Below are 14211 nucleotides of genomic sequence, written 5' to 3'. Positions count from 1 at the left end.
ACAAATGCTAGGAGTCTCAAATTTTGTATAGACGTCACTAGGACGTAGTCATGGAGACAGAAATTAATAATAACATAGTTCACGCGGGTGAAACCGCGAGCGGGCCGCTAGTATATTTATATAATCCTTAGTTTTATACAAATGTAGTCGTAATCGACTCAAATTGATATTGTTACGTATTAAGATTTTAAATTAATAATGATTTATATTTTTATCGATTTTGAGTGGAGGAAATCATTGGTGTAAAATGCGAAGCGGAGTGTCTTATCACTAGGCTCCCTCTCGATACTCTGCTACAAACGAGATACAACGTGAAGCTGAAATAGAAATATATAAAATAATAATATTCAAACATTCAACGTATTATTGTCAAAAGTTTTCGCTTGTCATTCTACCAAAATATGTAATTTCTTGAACGGTGTGATTAGTAACATTTACTGAATTGTTCGCGACGGTTTTACGAATTGCTGGCCATTTAGTAAAATTGTGCGTTCTTTCCCCCCGAGGCGAGGGCGCGCTCTTATAGCTAAGTGTTTCTCGCAAGTGGCGAAGAAAAGTTCTTTTTTTTTGTTTTTTTCCTCCAGATTTCGCGAAATTTTCTCATTTCTCATTACGTTCCGTTCTACGGTAATCACTTTGAAAGTTTCATTTTATAGGTTCAAGACTTAATCTAATTGGTTTACTGTTTTACGCTTTTGTTTTATTGTGGTTAATGTTACTTGTGTTGGTAATGTTATGTTTTTATTTTAACCGATTTCGAAAAATGTTGTTATTAGTTTGAACTGTATGTATGTTATTGTTGGATTTGTAAAGAACAAGATATGTTTGAATGTTCATGCACAAATTACTTGAACGGTTGTTGGTTCGATTCCCACTCGGGTGAGTGAAATATACGTATTAATTAATAATAAGGTAATATACGTAATAATACGGTACGGTAATATACGTATTACGTATTAATACCGACTCTAGTAAGGAGATAAAGCGTGGCGTTGAGTTCCCCTACATAACATTTATGTTTCAGTATGGAAATATTTCATTTTTGGAGACTTTTAGACCTATATCACTCCATTTCTATTCTATTTCTAACATTAAATATATTTAATTGTTTGACAAAACTACCTTTCTTCTCACTGAAACCGTCTAATAAACCACTAAAAAGGTCACAATTTCCAAATTAAAGATATAATTTTTAATCTTAACCACTCGACTCACGTGTCAAACATTGCCATACATCAAACAGTGTTTTAGCAAAAGTTCCTCCCTTGGGCCATAGTTTCAATTACAGCCTTTACGTTATCAAGTGAAGGAATTTCATCACTCCTATAATTAAGATGGCCATTAAAATCTTGCTCTTATACCTTAACTTTAAGTGCTATAATAGCTTGTTCGTTTCTATGAAATATGAGCTTTATTCACTTGAAAAGTCCAAGCTTTGTGTAATGTTGATGATATGTATTCATTAGCTGGGCAAGCGACCTAATTGTACTTTCAATGATACATACATTCTTTGGCTTGTATTTCCACCCACGTAATATGTTGTACATATACATATGCGTATATATGTTGCCGGAAATTTGGCAATTAATATTTAGCATTAGTTAAGATATAGGTAGGGTTATTATAATAATCTATATATATATATAACAAAAGATAGATGAACAGACAGATGCAAAGATAGACGGATGGACAGCGGCGTCTGAGTAATAAGGTTCCATTTAACCCTTTGGGTACGGAACCCTTATAAAAAAGAGTTCATAATTTGAGCTCGAGACAACCTTGTCAAGAACAGTTTTCTTTGCTCACAGAGTCCTGTTTAAACTGAAATTAGAGCATGGAAGCTAACTGGCTCGTGAATTAAATATGGATCGACACGGTCTAGAAATCGCTGAATTAGAAATGAAACACGTTAAACTGTTAACTTTGGAAGGAACAAATTGTATAGATCTTACAATGTGAATATCATTTGAGAGAGAATTTGTTGTTGAAATATATATTCGTTTTGTCTAAATATAGTTGGAAGTGGTAATAAATTTAGTATTTTATATAACCTATACAATGTGGGGTACGTATTCTTAAAAAAAATAACATTTAGGGAAATGTATAGTGTCTTAAATTGCGTCGTTGAGTTCCGCTGCTCTACGTGTTACCAAAGCTTCAAAATGATAGTAATAGATATTTTTGATAATTGTGAACATTCTACTCGGAGGAGGAATCGAATTAACAACCAGTCAGACACTGTGCTACTGCACCATGATGACCTTTTTGTCGATTTTTTTCTCTTTAAATATCCAAATGGCCTTTAGTCTCTCAATATCTCAAATACACAAGAAAAGGAAAATAAAATGATTAAACTATATTTGCCATATGCGCATTTGGTTCCATAGCAAAACATAAACTGTAAACGTTTCCTGATCATTGCTATCATTCCATTTCCATGCAAAACTGTTAATGCATTTTACATTACCGCTTTAGGCAATTCTGACCGAATTTATTCTAATTGACCCTACAGAAGATTATCGTTAAACGATTTATTTTATATGAAAAGTTCCCGAAGTATTAAACCGCAACGTATGATGAAGGCCGGATGGGCGCGAACTAATCGAGCTAATCCTATTAATGACCATAATGCCGGTTCAAATCCAAAATGTGGAAAGGAAAAGTTGAACCCTAAATTTTGCTTAACGGAACCCATATTAGGTCAATCTTATAATTAATTAGTTTTGCTAATGTGAACTGACACGAATTGGGCTAAGTTTTACAGATTTAAATTCGTTTACAGATATTGGAAATTCTATCGTTTTATCGCTTTGGTATCAAGACAAGACGCGGCGTTGAGTTATGCCACACAACACGCAAAGAAAATGTGACGGCTGAAAATGGAAAACAGCGTATCATAAAGAGTTGCCTCTGCTATATGTATACCTATACTAATAAATTAAAGCGGAAAAATTTGTTCAAAACATTTTTTTTTTGTCTGTTTATCGGTATGTCTGTTTGTTTGTGCGTTTGTGCCCGGCAATCTCAAAAATGCAGTTTTTACTATTGTACTTTGCCAAACATTTAGTATTTGTTTTATTTAAATCAGTTTGTTCAAATTATTAATCTTTTCTGGACAATTGGTATAAAATGTCAGCATTACAGATTTGGCTAAAATTTTAGTTTTTAATGTACGGACGTTGTCTTTACAGTGATGATGTTATTAGAACGCGAAAGTAATGTAGAATTTATATTTCAAGCGGACGAAGTCGCGGGCGGGTCGCTAGTTAGAAATAAAATAAAACATTTGTATTTAATTGTTCGACGCCTACACGCGTGACCTAAAAATAAACTTTGTCACATTCTTTCCATAAACCACTCTCAAGTATTTCAACCAATTAAGGAACCTAATTACAGTATAATTGCGTAGATTTAAAATGTATTTAGTACCAAGTGCTTTTTAATGTAAAATTTTGTGGGTAAATTAAATTAAATTAACCTAATGCAACGTATGTTTTTTTTTGTTTATTTAATTTTTATTAACTTTAACTTTTGGAGTAGCTAGAATGATAAATATTTTTTTCGAACAGATTATTTTAAGTTCAGAGGTTTGGTCTACATAGACGACCTAATTAGTCGTGGTTCAGTGGCACAGACGTGTCGATGACGTTTCTAGGTTTGATTTCCACTTGGAGGAATAAAATGTTTAATAATTGCTTCGCTACCTTGAAAAAGCACTTAAATTCTGCCACTCAACATGCAATGCCTTGAGAATACGGCGAAAAGGACACAGGAGTGTCTAAGCACTAGGTTCCTAGGTACCCTCAGCCTAATACTACTGTTCGGTTTACATCGTGAAGCTAAAAAAAATAACAAAAATATTGTAGCGAAGAGTATAAGAATTCTTATGTGTAATATTCATAGCGTAGGGTGACACAATTTAATATGTACAAAAGATATAGTATTGGTAGCTTAAGTGCTTTTTGAGTATTTTATTTCTTTCATCCTATCCTATATCTTATAAAACAAAGTCGCTTTTCGTGTCTGTCTGTTGTTTCTAACTCTTCTTCTTCTAAACCACCCAACGGATTTTGATGCGGTTTCCACCATTAGGTTGAGTATTTTTCGTAGAAGGTTTATATATAGTTTATTATTTGTACATTCTTATGTAAATTAACATAAATACGATAAATGTGTATAAAGTCCTACCCGTTGAGACACTTTCGCGCATGCGCTGATTTAATGGTAAGTACTACATGAAAATAATGTACTGGCGTATTGTTCCTCTTAATAAGATCTACAAAAAAGTCCGCGATGGCATATTCGTATCTTTTAAGAATAACATGTAGTGATCATATTTCTGTCTAAAAATAGTAATTTCAATATATTTTTTATTGTGAGGGATATTTTTCCATAATGGTATTAATCCTTATCCTTTAAAATACTTTAATAAATTTCTACGTTAAACGAAGATAAAATTTGCTTTTCACACTATTTCGAAATTGCGAATAGTTTTAGAGAAAAACGCATTTAATTGTTGACACATCCCGCCGTTGACATATCAGCTGTATGTTACTCAAGTTTCACTTATCCCTTACTCTCAGCATATAAATAAGAATATTAGTTACGTTGGCCATTTAATGTAGACCAAAACTGCCTTTTACTGTTTTTCATTTTAATAAGTACTTTAGAAGTTGTTACAATATCAAAAAATCCTTGCTGCGAAACGGGTCGCCACTCGCCGTTTCGTTTTGCTTATACAAGCGCGCCCGCCTGCCTTACACGCATCGGTGGTTCAGTGGTAGAATGCTCGCCTGCCACGCGGGCGGCCCGGGTTCGATTCCCGGCCGATGCATTCTATTCAATTTTCCTCACAGGCAGCCACGTAGTGCTTGCTTTTCATCAGGGACAGAATACCCTATTCAGCATTAACCACAAGCTCGAAACCCGCCTGCCTCTATAGCAACGAAGATTTAGGTGCGTTTGCACGTATTGGATAATTGGAGTTGAATGTATTATTTCAGCGCGATATATTTGGTTTCATATTTTTTGTAGTAGTTATTAGTAGCCAGGTTTTTGTTTATAATTTCTTCCGTTTAAAAATAGTCATTTAACTATCTAAAAATAGTCATTTAAATATATTTTAATAAGTACTTGAAAAGATTAGTAGCACAGATTTAAAATTACGGTACCTACTAAAAAAATCCTTGCTGTGTAAAACAATTGGAAAATCCTTATTGAAACTACGATAATGCGGGTTGCATTAGGGTTAAATTAATTTTCACATAATCTTAAGTGCTTTGCAAACATACATTATATGAATAATCCAGTAGTTAAAGCGGGCGAAGCCGCAAGAGGGTCGCTAGTATGTGTATATATGGGAAAAGCGGTGATATTTTTTAGTTTGAAAGATATGTTTTCCATATCAACTATGGCTTGTTTAAACTTAAAATAAGTTCATATAAGTTATGGAGAATTATTTTATTTACAAAAATGAATTTCACACTCAAATATGCAACAAAATTTCCAAAAAGATACTTAGCATATCATGGATTCACCGGGCAGCAATTCCTGGGACTTGGGTTGTTCCTATAGTGGGCCGCTTTGAAGTCCAAATTAATATTCACTTCCAGCTCTTCTCTGCCTAACTAACTATATTTATCCAAAACAAATTAAACATCTCCAGTGAATTTTACAAAATAGTTAACGGATACCCCGTTAATACTAAATTCCCTTGGTCTGTGCGGGAAAAAGCGTGAAAACGTTTACTAAATTGGGTCAAACCTGATCAATTTTTACTATCACCCAAACCTTTCCGCTACATATACCTACATTTTTAGTTTATAGCCTTCGGACATTCCCATTTGACAAATTACTCACTCCATTTAATGACAACGCCCAATAGTTGTCGGCTTATAATGTACCGCGATGCTGCGGAAAGAGATTTACGATTTCACGAGTGGAAAAATGAAAGTGGTGGCAGTTTAATATTTAAATGTTTATTTTACTATTTTTATAACTGTTTGTTTTTGCTTTATTTAACAGAACCATATAGATATAGGAAATCTATACTAATATAATAAAGCGGAAGAGTTTGTTTGTTTGTTTGTTTGTTTGTTTGTTTGAACGCTAAGATTTCTGGATCTACTGGTCCGATTTACCATGTTTTTGTTTTGTATGAAAGCTGCATTCTTCAGAAGTGCTATAGGCTATATAACATTACATTATACATATAAACTAATATATTTTAAAGTACTTTCTAATTTGACATGCAAATTATTCTGCCATGTTAATAACAACCGTCGCGTCGCTACGCAACCGTTACCGCGACATTTTGATATTCATCCTTATGAAAATAAATATAATAGTCACTTTTAGCATTTTATCTAGATTGAAATAATACTAAGTTTACTGTATAAAATTCTAATAAATAATTAAGGAGATGTCACTAATTCGAAATGACCTAGCCTACGGGCGGCACAGTATGACCGACGCGAAAATATTCTTATAGTTCAAGCAGGCGTAGCCGCGTCCGGGTCCACTAGTCTATTATAAAAGAGGTGGTTTTTATTGTGCAAATAGAGAATTTTCGCTATAATTCGAGACCATATGTGTTGAGTGGCGAAACTTAACGTCGTAGAACATGATATTTTCTTACAAGAATATAAATATCCCGCATATAGCAGGATAACAGAGAGAATCTAGGAACCTAGTGTTAAAATATTCCGTTCCTATTGAAACACTTCTGAACCCTACTTTCTGCCAAATTCTGGACGCATTGCTTTATAAGTGGTGGAGCTCAACGCCGAGCTTTGCCTCGTTACCAGAGCGACTAAATGTAAATATAAAATATTTTATTTCCTGTAGTGGGTATCGAACTCACAACCTGTAGCGTTTAATGTTCGCTAGTGCCCCAGCCGGCTGGGCTCACGTTAAATTAAAACAGTTATATTAAATAGCGATTAGCAACAACATAATATACAACGAGAGTACATAAATATCGACCTACTTAATTTTGTATATGGATGAACTTAAAACCGTTCAGCCAGAAGGGCATCACGTCAAATATATTTAAAGACTTTTCCGAACGGATGAACGCGATGATTGCTTCGCCCCCTACTATCTATCTGGGAGATGATCTCTCCAGAATTCAACATTTTCCTATTGTTAAAGTGTTTCTGAATGGATCTCTCAACTTTTTGATGGAGGTGGAATAGTTTTAATTCCAATAAAATGGTTTTATATATGTTAAAAAGTTTGTTAAAATGAGATTTTTAGCATAGCAAAAATATATGTTTGTAGTTAATGTGATACAAAATGAATGCATACACATAATGAAAACCCATAGAGTATTTTCCATAGACCTACAATTCTGGAATTTGGCAAGAAGTGTGAATTTGCAGTACCTACATATAAATAAAGAAATTTGACAATTGTAGTTTATATTACAGATAAGAATAATTACAAAATAACATAATTGTAGTTTCATTTTATATACACTAAACTCTCGGAGGTGAACTCACACCTTGACCAATTTTTAAATACTAAATATCAATATCATAAATATCAAAATTATTAAAATTTCAAAAGCTAATTTAAACTAAAAACCACACACGTTTACATACAAACAAATCCATTCTATTTATTTATTCATACAATAATTATATAGCTAATTACCTCCCGTGATAACAGTACAAAGCGGCAAAGCAGACGACAAAGCCTTTAAAAAGTTAACCCTTATCAGAGGCTGTCAGTTACATAATACGTGGGCTGTAATCGAATTGCGAGTTATTGTGGATGTGTTCTGTAGTTGTTTGATTGTCAGGTAAGTTTTGATAATGTATGATGATTATTATTGAGGTTTTAGGGTTCCCTATTATTATAGGGTAGGGTAGGGTTTCGTATTAATTTATTACGGGCAATCGTGGCGCAGGGGCATTAGCATACCACTAAGGGAATGGAACATAAAATATTTTATTTTAGTCGCTCTGGTAATGAGGCAAACGTATTAATACTAGGTTCCCAGGTTCCCTCTGCACATACTGCTATGTGTAGGATAAAGCGTGAAACTACAAAAGAACGGTCGTACAAATGCAACCGAATGAACTGGAACTGAACAAAGTTACTTACGACCCTTAGAATATAATACTTATTATATAGAATAGAATACTTATTAAGAAAACGTAAAAAAATGTCGCTACGTTCAAAATTTTTATACGTTTTATTAATAAATATTTTTCGTTTTTAAGTGTGGAATAACACTTTAAAAATGAAAAAAAAAACACTTAGAATATCTCATGTAACATTACACAATTCTCAATTATTTCAATTGACCACGCAAGCGAATCCGCTTACAAAAACTAGTCTACATATAAATAATATAACAATCAAGAGCATTAATTTAAACAAAGACTAATTATTAATTATAAAACAATACCGATAGGGATACGGGAGAGGTAAATATTAATTATTATATAATTACACCGTCGGATATCAGAGGAGATTGACACGCGTTATTGATAGCGTTCATTATATTTTAATTGGTTACTATTAATAATGGATTGATTGTATGTGATATGTACGGGAGAGATTGATGAGAGTTAAGGTTGGTGTGGGTTCGAGGATCGAATGGGGTTGTGTTTTTTCATCTTCCATATGGAAGTGTAGGAAGTTCTGTGCTGATCCAGATATTAAAATCCAGAGGAAAAACTTAACGTCGATCTGATACTGGTGGTTTATTATTTATTTAATAGTAATAATTTTCTTTTCATCGGTCCATTTAGCACACTATAAGGCAGAAGGAATTAAGTGTTAAGATATTTGTTCCTCACTTTCCGTCCAAATTTCAAGACATTCCGTGTTGAGTGGGAAAACTCACCGACCCGTTTTGTTTTTCATGAGAAAATGAAAATTATTAATTCTTTTTAGTGACCTTATAACCGTCACGTTTATAGTAAGACGGTGTGCTACTGTGCCTTTTAGAAAATAATAAAGTTATTTACAATATACAAGACTGGCGTTCTCCTCTTTACAAATAAATATAGAAAAAAACACTAGCTTATACAGAAATTGCTACAAAATAATCCCCGGAAATGACACAAACAAAAACCTAAATATCCTATACAACCCTTTCATCTATTAAAACTAACATTTTACATATATACGCTAAATAATACTGACATTAGCTAAAACTAATATTCATCAGATACTAATCTGTTAACTGGTAGTTAGTGTAGTTAACAGAGCGTCAAGAAGTCAATTATATTATAGCTAACTCGTAACAAAATCATGTTGTACCCTCGTCAATGTCTTATTAGGGGAATCTGCTTTAACTGACTTGGAAAAAGATATATTCAAATTATGTTAAATTAACTTTGTTGCTAAGTAATTTGGGTTTTACTTCTTATGCGAAATACCCTTGTTTTTTGGATTTGAATATTTTGATATAATGATTCATAGATTTAGATTGTATCCAGTAAAAGATAATTATAGGGATAATTTCTTTGTACAAAAATGATAATTAATAATTTTACCGAACTATAATCGAACCGACAACCGTTGCGATTACTTCCAGACGTAGTAGGTGCTGCGTCCGAACGGCCTTAAAGTAAACCTTAAAGGCCTTAAAGGCCTTAAAATAAGTTGGATATACCAACTAAACATTACACAAACACAACTGTAGGGTGAACGCTTTTTTTTAGTTTACTGCACAACAAAGGAAATGAAAATTAAATATTTAATTCCACCGAGTAGGAATCGAACCCACATATTGAACGCCACCACTGCCACTAATATTAGAAATAAAATTATTTAACAAAAATATTTTCTTTTCCAGGTAAGTCCAGAGAGTCTTCCGCCATAAATTCTTCTACAGTAAGTAGTTCAATTATTCAAGTACCGCTTATTCTGATGTTCTCAAAGTTTATGTGCTCTTAGGATTTTATTGGACAGAACTATAAATATGGTTGCAATAAAAGTAGATAGAAAAAGGAATAAATCTTTTGTTCGTGGGGATTTTGATTATGTTTTTTATGTATGAATGAAACTGGCTTTGATTAATTAATAAGTTATTTTTAAACCTTAATGTTTTGAAAAAATAATGGAGATTAATCAGTTTGAAATAAATTTTTAGCTTCACGCTGTAATTTCTACACAGCAGGGTAAGCAGAGGGAACCTGGTATGCTCAGACACTACGTTCCCATTGAGACACTTCCATTTTTCACGTTCCGCCGAATTCTGGAGGCGATATTGAGTGGTGGAACTTAATTCAAAATATAAATATAAAAGTATTTAGTGCAGTATAATAGCGTCTGAATTTTAACACAATGTTTGATACCGATTGGAGGAAAGATCACATTTAAACTATTTTTATGTTTACTTTTATACGATAAAGAGTGGGGTAGAGTTTCGACACTCGAAATACAGATGGAAAGTGAAGAACGAAATTTTTCGACAACAGGTTCTTGCTGCTTACCAATTAATTACTTCCTCGAGTAAGAATCAAAGCTACATCACGTTTATAGATGGACACTGTCTCACTGTTCCAAGATAGCCTCTGTTAATATTTACTTATTTTTATACCTTTTTTAAAAATATTTTATAATAAATTTTAGTCGACGCCTCACTAAAGTTATATGAAAACTAAACTAACTAAGCTTACCTAATACGCTTTATTTACACACAGCCCAAATTACCTTACAATGTTTTCCCCTTGCTCATTTGAAAAGGTTTTTTTGACCTATATTTGAAAATTTTGCGTTTTGTATATTATTGTATTGTTTTTTTTTTAAGGTAAAAAATCCCCTTTTGTTTTTCAATGTTAACAATGCGTAAACAAATTCGAAGCCGTTGAATACAAACATTATGAGCCTGAATTTATCTTGTTATTATCTATATATATAAAAGGAGTTGTCCTCACTGACTGAGGTAAGACGCACGCACAGCCGTAACCGCTGTGCGTAGAAACGTGGAATTTGGACAGACGTTTACTTTCGTAATCTGGACATCCACTAAGAAGGGATTTTGAAAAATTTAAACCCTAAAGGGGTGAAATAGGGGTCGAAAGTTAGTATGGAAAAAAATTTAAATCGGCACCGATTCTTATAAAATTTGAAATTCAGACTCTTAAAAGTATTTAATTGAACACGTGTTTCATGGTTTTCTAGAACTATTTCCATAAGGGTGCAAATAAGGGGTTGAAAGTTTGTATGAAAAATTCTTAAATGGCCACCGGATTTTATAAAATTTGAAAGTTAGACTCTTAAAAATATTTAATTGAACATGTGTTTCATGGTTTTCTAGAATTCACCCCCTAAGGGTGCAAATAAGGGGCTGAAAGTTTGTATGGAAAAATCTTTAAATCGCCACCGATTTTTATAAAATTAGAAATTTAAACTCTTAAAAATATTTCATTGAACACATGTTTCGTGGTTTATTAGAATTCACCCCTAAATAAGCAAGCGGAGCTGCGCGCGTCCGCTAGTATATAATGAACCTACAGGATAGGTACAGAGAATAAAGTGCTAAGACCCTCCGTTTCTCACTTTCCGCCGAATTATGTGCAAATATTGGCAAAATTCATTTAAATTACTAACTTTCTATGAAAATTACAGCTTCTGATGATTGTATAAAATGTTACATTTAAAGAATTAATGCTTAACATTTATTTGCTCAAATAACCTGTCAAAAAATTATTGAGGTGTAGTGTCAAAGCTGTCACCATATATAATGATGACAGCTTTGACATTTTTTATTCTATTTTAGTTTCACTTTGGAAATATTTTTTCTGAATAATATTATTATAACAATTTTAAACGTATTCAAGTTTAAAATTTTAGTTGTGGCCGTTTGGATACAGTGGACAGAGTCTAACTAAAACACAATGATTGAGGATTCAATACCTCGAGCGCGAATTAAACCCATAACAGTCGTGATTTTAGTCGAGCAAATTTTTTTAACATACTTTTTTATATTTAGAAGTGCGCTTCTAGAGGACAAGGTTATATATAAAAGTAAGTTTTAATCAGCTTCACGATGTATCCTGCACAAAGCAGGGTAGGCAGAGGAAATCTAGTGTTAAGATACTCCGTTCCCCATTTTCTGCCGGCTGGCATTGCGTTTTGAGTGGCGGAACTCAACGCCGCGCTTTGCCCCGACACCAGAGCGACGAAATGGAAATATAAACGTATATAAATATTTCACTTCCTCGACTGGGGATTGAACCCAGAACCGTCGCGTTACAGTCACACCCTTGTGCCGCTGCGCCACTACCAATATATTATTTGGGGAAAATATGTGCCATAAAACTAAAGTAGAATGGAAACTGTCCAATCGATCTACGTTGATTATTTTTTGACAGGTTATTTGTGTAAACAAATGAAAAACATTAATTATTTAAATAAAACATTTTATACTGTAGGTACCTTACACAATGAATCATTATAAATGAAGCTGTCATATTCATATTGCGTTTAATGATTTTTTTGTTAGTGTTTTGTATTATTTTTTTATATTTTATCATAATATGTAGATTGTGGGTTCGATTTTCACTCGAAAAAATAATTTTATGTTCGTATTCGAATTAATAATTTTCTTTTTCTCGTTCTGATGAGCTACTCAACCTACAATGCACCTATCAAAAAATATGCAGAAAATAGAGTGCGGAGTTAACACTAAGTTCCTTTCTATATACGGAAAACACTATAGACACAAGCAAAAAATATTTCTTCTTCTTTCTTCACTACTTTAAAAGCATAAAAGAGTATCTCAAAGCTAATACCAATATAGGTTACATAATATTCAAAATAGCCTAACATTCCTATCACCAAGTTTTAATGCGGACACTCGAGGCTTTGCATGTATTAAACAAGTTGTGGCCATTAAACATACACAACTTTAACTTATTATAATATAAAATAATAGTATTTTAAATAGTAGTAAAATTTTTGGGGTGGTTATATTTCATATAGATACATATATAAAAACAACGACCCCTTGCTAGATGGACTGACGACCTAAAGAGGTTGGCGGGAAGCAGATGGGTCCGAAGAGTTGAGCAGAGGACGAAAGATGGCTGTCGGTGATGATGATGACTTATATAAAAAAAAAGATATAAAAAAAGAGAAGATACGATCAAGATTCTGAGATAAGTATCTCTCTCATCTAGTCTGTAGTCTTTAAACAGAAAGCGGACTTATGGGCATATCACTATATTCTCCTGTTATTCCCACAAATGAATACCCAAAAATACGAAAAAAACAAATAAAAAAAAAAACACTATATCATATTTCATGAGCACACCACGAATACAATAACAGAACAGCTACAGGTATTGCCACGGGAATAACAGTCGCTGGTCGTAAGTTACATATCAAAATATATGTATACGAGTATACACTACCATTTCTAACGGGCACCTATGGCGGAATAAATTATAAACTATTGTATAATATTATACATTATACATAAAGTTTATACAGCCAGTGATTAAAGGTACCGGCTTCGAATCCCTGTAAGGGTTAATTGGAATTACAAATGAAAGGTAAATGTTGATTAGTTTTATAAAGTTGGCAGTTCCTTGTAAAATAATTAATTAATTAGTCAAAGTTGATCGTTTTTACACGTACACTAAAGACTTTTAACTAAGTCGTGGGAGGCTTATTTTGACTTTTCTTGAAGCTACTTGTAGGACTGAACTATTCTTATTTACATTTACGGCGTTAATTTCCGCCAGTCACCACGAAACTCCTGTCTCGAATTTGGAAGCGATATATTTATCTTGATCTAATTATCAAATTGAAGCGGTAGGATTCGCAACCTATATGCAAAGTGATTTTAAAAATGAAATACAATAACACATAACTAGATAATTTTTATTTCCAAGAAAATAAGAATTCGTTTAAGAAAATAAATTGTATTGTTATTATGATAAAAGTCATAATACTGCACAGTGATGTATTGATGACTTTTTCAGCTTTACGTTTTATCCCGCACACAGTGGGTTAGGCAGAGGGAACCTAGGAACCTGATGTTAAGATATTCTGTTAGTAACGAAAATAATAAATGTTTCATTTTATCAACTGGGAATCGAACCTACAATTTGTCGCGTTTACACGCACGCTTATGTATCTATACTACGGCTGGCGTTCGAATAAAATAATATCTATATAAAAAATAATGATTAAAGCCATCAATAAACATACTTGATAAAGAAAATATGCTAATAAAAATAC

General features: G+C 32.9%; 1 protein-coding gene across 1 annotated transcript in view; it reads left to right on the top strand.

Moving 5' to 3' along the window:
- The window catches only part of LOC146531062 (dopamine D2-like receptor), a 163000-nt gene that overhangs the window by 115180 nt on the left and 33609 nt on the right, over positions 1-14211 (top strand). The gene's annotated exons all lie outside the window — the stretch shown is intronic.

Source organism: Heliconius melpomene, chromosome 16, assembly GCF_056956725.1.
Source record: "Heliconius melpomene rosina isolate 202511_hmr_F chromosome 16, ASM5695672v1, whole genome shotgun sequence".
NCBI classification, from domain to species: Eukaryota; Metazoa; Arthropoda; class Insecta; order Lepidoptera; family Nymphalidae; genus Heliconius; species Heliconius melpomene.
This window is presented reverse-complemented; position numbering and strand designations above follow the sequence as displayed.